The sequence below is a fragment of the Chaetura pelagica genome, unplaced genomic scaffold (genome assembly GCF_000747805.2).
Source record: "Chaetura pelagica isolate M959 unplaced genomic scaffold, ChaPel_1.0 scaffold314, whole genome shotgun sequence".
In the NCBI taxonomy this organism is placed as follows: Eukaryota; Metazoa; Chordata; class Aves; order Apodiformes; family Apodidae; genus Chaetura; species Chaetura pelagica.
Window position 1 is genome coordinate 4,031,168 of NW_009953218.1, and position 9,791 is coordinate 4,040,958.

The 9,791-nt window shown below is 35.9% G+C and overlaps 1 protein-coding gene across 1 annotated transcript in view; it reads left to right on the top strand.

Moving 5' to 3' along the window:
* The window catches only part of FAM19A2 (family with sequence similarity 19 (chemokine (C-C motif)-like), member A2), a 52,760-nt gene extending 46,956 nt beyond the window's left edge, over positions 1-5,804 (top strand). The window contains exon 5 of the mRNA XM_009997754.1: positions 5,460-5,804. The gene's annotated coding sequence lies outside the window, so the exon portion shown is untranslated. The remainder of the gene's footprint in view (positions 1-5,459) is intronic.
* Positions 5,805-9,791: the final 3,987 nt, after the last annotated feature.

Below are 9,791 nucleotides of genomic sequence, written 5' to 3' on the forward strand. Positions count from 1 at the left end.
AAAGTCTGTAAAAGTGTAATACTTTACTGGAGGTAAATGAATCCGTATAGTTATCATTAAATATCTTTTTTTCCAAAGTGCTCACAAATAATTAAAATATTACCTTTTGTCATTAGCACAAGTCAAATAGTGGTCTGTGGGATTGAAAAAAGAGCCTGTTTCCCAGCTCACAGTTCTCTGCTGCAATGATATTATCAAGCATACCCTTGAAATATGGCTGAATCACCTTCCCTTTTCTCATACTTTTGGAACAGTTCCATATGCAACCAGAAACTTAGTTATCTACCGTAAACACCCAAGTCCGTATATCTCTACTAAGTGCATATAGGCACCCTATTGCAAAAATGCCCTTAACAGTTCTTTTTTGTCCCACTTCCCCACTTTAGAAAATAAATCACAGGATTCTCAAGCTGTGAGGAAACGATGAGCCTGTCCTTTGTTAATATTTGCTAAGTACTTTTGAGTATCACTAGTACAAGGTAGTACTATTAGATCAGAAGCACTTCCCAAGCTTGCAAGATGAGCTGTTTCACTGAATAAACATGCAGAAGTGGCAATGCAAACTGCCATTTCCTTTCATAAGCCACATACAAATGGTAGTGCATGGTAAACACTCTCTATGGATTTTGAAGTTCCAGGAAATAGTGCAAGTCCATCTGTTCAAAAGATTCATTTCCAACCTTGACCTCATTCGCAGGGCATAAGTGGAAAAAATGCATTGGCAGATGTTTGTTTCTGGTTGTATGGGCCCTTCTGTTTCTGCATTGTAATACTCAAATAAGGTTTTCACTACCAAACAAAGTTATTTGTGTCATGGAAAAATATGACTGATATAGGCCTCTTCCAAAGTGTATTTGTTATTAGGAAAAGTTTGCTAAAGATTCATGTTGTTGACCATGTTTTATTTACTTTTTTTGTGGTCTGTTCACATACATTATAAGAAAGAATATAAAAATAAGGACACAAAATGGATAAAAATACACTGCATGTACTGGAAGAAAAGGTCCATCATTCTCCTGAACCATCTGTGCAGGGAAGAAATACTGGCTTAAAGATCTGCCCCTTTTCTGCATTTGCACTGATACATAGTCCTCCAACACTCCTCCCCCACTAAATTCGGTTGCTTACTATGCTTACTATGGAAAAGAGAGAGAGACAATTAGAGTTGGAAGGGCATCCCTAGAAAGGCAAGCTGCTAACTTCCAAGAGCCTGTTTTTAATATGGACTTTGCGTATGGTTTGCAATAAACAGAGAAAAATTGACAGAGCTGTCAGTAAAGAAAAAAACAACAAGAAAAAACCCAACATTCTAAGTTAAGGTATGGAACATTCCAGCACATGCTTATTTCAATATACCCTATATATATTTTTTTTCTCTTTTCTTCTAACATTATTAAATAATATTTAATTATATACCTTATTTGCAGGTATAAAGTACTCTGTAGTTAGCAAATAATTAGTGATATATTTTTTTCTCTGAAGAAACAGAAGATTTGTCCTATACCTAGTTGTGATCCTGTAACTTTGATTCTTAGATGCATGAAATTAAGGAAAAGGGCTTTACTATTCAGAGAATATTCACTCAACCATTCTTACATGCTGTAGTCTTGACTTTACACCCTTCCTTAACTAAGGCAGAAGGAGATCTTGAGTAAAAGTATCAGGTTGGGTTTTTATTGAGAACCTATTATTATGGAATAGACAGAATTATCTGCTGTATTCATCAGCTCTGGGAATTTCATAAGTGAGGACATTTTTCACCCATTGTCAGCTGCACTGGACTACCCTAGCAAAAATGTTCTACCCGAAGATTGTTTTGAACATTTAGTGAGCAGAAGAAATGTGGAAAACTTTGGTTGTATTTAATTATGTATTGTTTTAAAATTAAACAAGTGAGTTCACGAACAATTACAGCCAATTTACAGCAGCCATTCACTAATTTAAATTAAAATTCTGCAACTGCAGAGTAATTATACTTTAATAGCACAGTTAGTAGAAGAAAGGGAAGAGAGTCTAATGCATTGTATTTATGATATAACAACCATGTGAAAAATGTATTAGCATAAAGGGAATAATTATATTTCAAAATTAACAAATTAATTCAACTCAACACCTAGGATGCTAAGGGTTTGTTTTTTTTCCATTTGTATTGTTAAACAGCATCAGAGTTAATTTTTCATACATATTAATTATTAACTGAAAAATTGATTAGACTTGATTTGCAGCCATTCCATGTATTACTGTTCTCTTCAGATTTTAAAGATCAGACACATGCTATGATCAGTCCTCCTTTTCCTATAAAGACCTTTGACACAATATCTTGCTTCCCAACCACTCAAACCAAATAGCTTTTACTGTATCCAAAATTAAGCATTTCTGGGAGTACCATCACTGGATATGAGTTAAAATTTCATTGCTTTTTTTATGAAGCTGCCTTTAGCATTTGAGAGGTCTATTCTCTCCCTAATGCATATGGATATAGAACTGCCATTAATGTTAATGTGTGGTCTGTGCTTGCACATAACAAGCATTACCTTCTCACATTGAGGTAAGGACCACTATGCATGTTACTCAGAGTAGCACTCTGTGACGTGGAAGTTAACAGAAAAAAAAAAAAAAAAAGAAAGAGAGCAGGCAGAATAATAAAAATTCTGGCAAGGGAAAGTAGTTAAAAAGTCCAAACGCATAATCATAAAAACTAGGAATATGCAGCTTGACTTCCTGTGCCGTCTGTATAAACAAAATGACCTTTGTATATGATTAGCCACCTGTTACAGAGCAGAGATTTGAGTGGCTATCTGATTTTTTCTTGTTTATATCAGCTATTTATTCTTTGTAACAGTGTATATTGCTTTTATAGGAATATTTTCACCACACAGTAGTAGAGCTGGATAAGGGGGTGTAGATAGACCTGTAGATTATTATTTTACTCAATTTCTTTGTGACAGAAAAGAACACATTTGCACTTCCGAACAGCCATATAACTGAACAGTCATGTATGTGTGAGAATACTCCTTTTGCTAGCTGCAGTGTATTACTTTAGCTCAGGCTTTGGCAGAGCTGGGTGTAATAGAAATAATAAATCACAGAATGATTGAGGTGGAAGTGACTTCTGGAAGTCCAACCCCTCTGCTCAGGCAGAGACATCTAGAGCCAGCTGCCCAAGACCAGATAGCTTCTGAATATCTTCAAGGATGGAGACTGGGCAACCGGTGCCAGTGCTCAGTCACACAGTGTAAAAGTATTTCCTGAGAGGGAACCTCCTGTCTTTCAGTTTGAGTCCACTGCCTCTTGTCCTGTTACTGGACACCACTTGAAAAGGTCCTGGGTCCATCTTCTTTGCCCTCTCTTGTGGTTTAATCCCAGCCAGCAACTAAGCCCAATGCAGCTGCTCGCTCACTTCCCCCTGGTGAGATGGGAGAGAGAATCAGAGGAGTAAAAGTGAGAAAACTCATGGGTTGAGATAAAGACAGATTAATAAAGCAAAAGTCATGTGCACAAACAAAGCAAACCAATGAATTAATTCACCACTTCCCATCAGCAGGCAGGTGTTAAGCCATCTCCATGAATGCAGGGCTCCATCATGTCTAACGGTTACTTGGGAAGACAAACATCAGAATTCTAAAGATCCCTGTCTGTCCCCCCCTCATATTGCTGGGTCATGGTCAACTTGATCTCTCAAAAGTCAGATCTCTTTTTAGTAACAAAGATCTACTCTGTTGGTATATAGGCATTCAGTAGAGAATTCAGATGAGTTCCAGGGAGTATACCTGTCTGGCTGTGCCTCTGAGGAATCTGTCCTCTGGTTCTGCTTTGGTTTTGGTTCACTGTCTTGTTTAGAAAATTAAGAAGCTTGGACCCTGCATCGACATGGCCTCTTTGGGAGCCTCATATCCTTTGATCTGTTTTCAGTGTGCCTTACATCAGTTGACTTGCCACAGTTTTATATGTGTGTAAATATATATGTGTGTGTGCGTGACATGCACGTGTGTAACTGAAGTGAAGCTAGTAAAAATCCACCTGCAGATAGGATCAGAAGATGTGTATTTTACATTATGTAACTCAGTGGCCCCTGGGTCCATGAGTAGAATTCCAGCCTGTTACAATAAAGCAAAACAAAATAACAATAAAATGCTGTGTCAGCCTTTTGAGCTTTGGTGCAGGGCATAGAAATACGTTGCCTGACTTTAAATTAATTCTTCATCATTTTTTCAGGCAATCTTCCACTATAGAAGGGCCCACATGAGGGTGTTTCCAACAGCAAGAACAAAACAAAATAAGAGCAGTGTAATAAATAAACCCATTTATCATAAAAATCAGAAAGTACAATTTCATTATTGCCTGATTAGGTGCTGTTCCTAGAAGCAACTTGACGGAGAAGGCAAACCTAAGTAATAAACTCCTTCAACAGTCCTTTTAATATTAATATTCTGCTCTATGTTCATGCTCTGCAGAGTCAGTGAGAGCTGTATGCAAACCATTTTGCTGAGGGCAAAAGAATGTTTCATCATTAAGGAGCATGACCCTTCTCTCTGTAATCAAAATGAAAAGCATATGCCCATTGTTGTCATAAAGTGTTATTGTGACCATTCCAATGCATGGTTCCTCAAGAGTTGGGATGTTGTCCCCTGCCACAATTTTATATTACAGTGTCACATGATCGTTGATTATATGCACTGACACAGCAGAAATATTCCTCAAAGTTATGTTTCTTTCATGTAATGGATTTTTTTATTCTTCTAATATTTGAAATCCAAATCAGACACAGGGAAAGTCCAATTACTGTGAAATGCTTTGTTTCTATCTCTCTGATCCTTCTGTTTTGCTCTTGTTTCATGTTAGGCTGGGTGAAACCACCCTGAGTGAACTCCTCAGTAGTTATTTTATACCTTGTGAATAATAGGATATATCTATTCTTGTTCATCTAGGCATTATTTTTGTTCTGTTTCTCTGTGTAGTGATTATTGCTTGCTAAGATGCATTTAGCCATTAACAGGACATTGCATTTTTAAGTAGCATGCAAAGAACAGAAGAATACATCTCCAGTATCAGTCACTATTATGCTCAATGGCTAACAAGTTAAAAGCATAGCTGGTACCGTACAGAAGTTCTAAAATTGAAAAGGATGAACAAAATGCAGAACTTTTCCTTGAAACCAATGCTTTTGACATTTGTGGGTTGGTAATTTGTGACCTTTAGGGTTTTTTTATTGTATTTTTTAACATGGTCACATTTCAGTTTCTCCTTGTCAGGCCCAACTTGATCAAAACACTAAAACACACAATTTAAGCTGGGGAAAAATCCCTCTCATCTATTGCCATCAGGAATTATTAATTTATTTGAAAACAATTGAAAGCTTTGCTGGACACAGATCTTGTATTTCAATCTCAGTTTCCAGTACTCTGAAAGCGGATTCTCTATGTACAGTTCTGATTTTCTGATTTTCTTTTTCTTTACAGGTAACCCGATAGCTAAAGACAAATCAAGTCAGTCTCAAGGCTGATGACATTAAATATAACACATAGGAATTTCATTCTTCCAGGCAATCCTCGAAGTAAAATTTTATATTGCTGGGGAGTATCCTTCAGAATCAACTGTTTCAGTGAGAACCTGCCTTGTAATCAGCAGCAACGTTGAGAACAGAACTACTGAAAAGTTATTTTGAACTTCTGTGTCACAAAGATTTCAACTGATTGAACTGTGTACACTTGTAAAATTGCACTTGCTGAGGAATTTGCAGCCGTAATCACAAGAGCTGATATTCAGAAGGTGCAGAAAAGCAGCAATCTTTTGGATTCTCCATTCCAGACTGATAGCTTTTCATCTCGATGAAGTCAACCTCCAAAATATATTGGTTCCTTCTCTCTAAAATGATCCCTGGTCCGTAATTCAGATTGCTGGTGGGACTGCACGCTGCTTTAATTAAATTTCTGTTGCAGAAATTGTCCTCTGGCATGACGCAGTTTTAGACATTTTTATTTGTATTCTAATCTTGGAGCTCTCAAAGGTACATATTTCAACATCTTGAAGTTGCTTTTGTTATAGGAATGGAAATATATATCCATTGTTAATAATTATTGTTGACAAGTAATAGTTATCTGAATACATCAGTCATATTAGAATGTATAGTCAGGTTGACATGTTTCCCTAAGGCTAACCAACTACTGCAGCTCTTTGACAGTTAAAAAAGTAGTGGTCAAAACTCAATTACAATTTCCATTATAAAGCATTTTATACCTTTAAGATACACATTTCCATTAAGTTTGAAGGAGATGGGTGTTCCTGCTTTGTACATTATTTTCCAAATCTTTAATAAGTTGAATTCATGGTAAGCAGTCAATGACAGCATTTCATCCCTTTTTATAAAGGTTGGCAAGGATGTAAATGAGTTTTGCAATTCTGAAATTGGATGGTAATCATTCAGAATTTTTGTCTTTTTATTAAAAAGTGAAATATCTTGCTTGAACCTAAGTGCTGTTGGATGCTTATGTAGATGTCTGCTCATTCTGTTTGCTACAAAGGAAAAAAATTTACAGTTCATGGGTATTTTGCTTGCTTAGAGTCACCCAATTAAGATCTGATCCTTGCAAAAATCACATTTCTTTTTTAATTTTATTTTTTTTTTCTATTTCAGTAGCAATTTTTGAACTTTGTGATGTGCTGTTACATGAAAAATCCTCAATATTTAGAGGCCTTAAGCATCTATGAACTTTTTTTCTAAGTTATTACAGAATGTATAATTTTATACTCCATTTAATGTATATTGTACCATCTGTAATACTTATACACCAGAAATTTGGCAATTCCTTTGAGTGACTGTGCATAAGCAGGCAGACTAGAGAAGGTGAGGGAGTTCTGATGTGTGCTTTGGTGCATTCAAATGAAAACCACACACACTAAATGTTAATAAAAAATACATAGGGGCAAGCTTATTTAAAAGTTCTATGTGGCTACCAGAGTCCCGCAAAAAGAAGGAAATTATTTTCACATTACAAGCCATTGACATGACTAGGTAGTTATATATTAAGTTTCATGATGAATGAAAACCCTGGAGTGCTGTGCTTGCCACAGTAGCCCCTGCTGTTCCAAAACCATTTCATTACCTCTGCTGTATTATTGCACAGGAGAGATTAAATAAAATAAATGACTGTTGGGGAAAAAAAGAAGAAAAAAAAAAGAAAAAAAAAAAGAGAGAGAGAAGTATGTCTTATAATTCTGCTGAGAAATAATAAAAAATGCTGTCAGGGAAAGATATTATTTTCTGATTGAAATTTAATTAGGATAAACTGTTTGTAGCAGCAAATAGGTAGCTCAGTATTTTAGGATGGTTCATATTGTATGGATTTGTACTAACAGGTGCAGGACAGAAGTCAGCATCTTCAGGAGATTGTCTAGGACAGTGAAAAGTATAAATATGCTGGTTTGTAAAATCTGAATATGGCCTCTCTTTGTTACAAAATCTACATCACGCTTCTCAATATTTGTTTTGTTTCTTTGTTCTTAAACCAACAAAATACTGTATTATATACGTGTAACACATGCATATCAATATGTGAAAATAAATGGATTTTCAATATACTGAATAAATCATCTGCAGTAGATTAATGTTGTGAATATTCATAAAAAGTGAATAAAATTGTAATATAAAATAGAGTTCCTTGTATGGATGTGCACTTTGGAGATCTATTCTGTTTACCCATGGAACAAAATAATTGTGGGGTTTTTTTCAGTGAATAAGAATCTCAAGGGTTATAATAATGTTGTATTTCTTCAGTAGAGCTGGAAATATATCCTACCATTTTGAAAGATCTTTTTCCAAAGGAGACTGATATGTAGCACAACTGTTCTACCATCATCAGAGGTAATTCTAGTGGGTATACTGTTGTCTTCAGGTGAGGCAGAATAATATTTTTTTTTCCATTACAAAATGGGAATCCTGAAAAATTCTCATTTAGACTTTTTCAGTAGCAACAGAACATGGTAGGTATTCCTGAAAATGTAATGTTTCAGGTTCATTTGTTGAACTCTTTAAAAAAATAAAATAAAAAAAAAGCTGGTTAATCAGTGAATTCTTGCTTGTGCATCTCAAATCAAGCTGGAACCATAGCTCAGATGTTCACAGTGCCTTTTCTAGTGCTGTGGTTGAAAATGGAATGCAGGTGACTAGATCAGCTATAGGCTTTTCTGTTGTAGGCATGCAAAGATGAATCCTGCTTCAATTACTCCTTTATTCCTTATATGCTACTTCCCAGATTATTTGATATATGCAGCTTCACCCTATTACAAAGATGATCAGGCATTATGAATAGAGGAAAATCCATGTTACCCTTTGAATTCAGTAACCTTCAAGAACTGTGAATTGCAGAAGAACACGGGTTCCTATTTTCCAGTTTCATATGGCAGCACATTGCCAGGAAAAAAACCACTGGTTTATTCAAACATTTCAAAATTACATGTATTGGCTCAGTTACACAAAGCAAAAAGGAAATCCTGATTTAAGTCTAAATGAAAAAAAAAAAATCCAAATTTGACCTAGTAAATCTAAAATAGAGCTTAAAAATATTCAAGACTATCTGGTTGTATCTGGCTTATTGATTATAAGTAAGTGCTTACTTTTGAAATTGCTCTGCTGCAGATACCACTGTTACTGCCTCTAAATCCACTCTATTATCCTATATCCTTTAAATCTTCCTATCTATCCTACATCTATTAAATCTTGGCTCCTCCAGCTCTGCTCAAGAACTTTACTGGTGTAGGGTTTCATTACTTCACCAAGCTAGTAATTTACCAGGTCTGTTTTGTGTAGCATCTACATGCTTTAAAACTGGAGACAGAGTGCATCAGAGTGCATCAGATAGATTTGTTTTGAAGATAAAAATTTCCTATAAAACATGTTCTTTTGTTAGGTTTCATGAAAATATATGCAGGGTTTTTTATGTCATTATGATTGTACAGCTGGCTTTTATATTTTCCAGGTAATGCATGGATGTCTTTAACAGCAACACAGAAAGATGTGATTGGCATCCTTTTCTGTTGATTTACTGCATTCTCCTTCATGCATTGAATCTTACACATCTGTTGTTAACAAATATATTGGCAAGGAAAAGGAACACAGTTTGGGTTTGTAATAGAAGTCTTGCCTTAATCTCTAGCTTCATTTGAGAACAGTTAGTTTTCTATAACATATGTCTCATTTAAACAATCTGATGGTATTAGATGATTTTTCATGGTTTCAGTGGTTTTAAACTGAATAATAAGAGTTAGTCTTTACAACACAGTTTGTATCCTGCAAAGTTTGTTTCTGTAAGGGGTTATTTAGCTTTCTGATACCACTTTATAGGCTGCAAATATTTTAGAAAAAATTTATTCTGTGGCTGTTTGTTTTGCATCTACTGTATTCGTCTGCACTGCTTACGTGGTGATTACAAGAGGTAGTATATGGAAAGGCTGAATTTCCCACAACTTTGTTTTGAAAGGTGATGACAAGTATTGCCAACATTTCTTAATCCAAAACTAACTTCAGACCATGTGGCAGAAGGACCACTGACAGCGACAGCTGGAAACTATTGTACTAGGGAATGACTGTTCTTCTTTCCCAGACTGCTGTTAGGGGGATCCCAGGCTAGGCAAAACCATTGTGGTATGTTTTCATCACCAGAGATGTAGGTTCTAGAGATGTGGATCGGCATGGGAGCTCTGGGGTAGAGTTGGCACCCCAAAGCTATGGCTATGATGGTGACAGAAGGTCCTTGGGGCTGTTCTCTGGAGTGGTAGAAGGGTCTGTCTCGTGT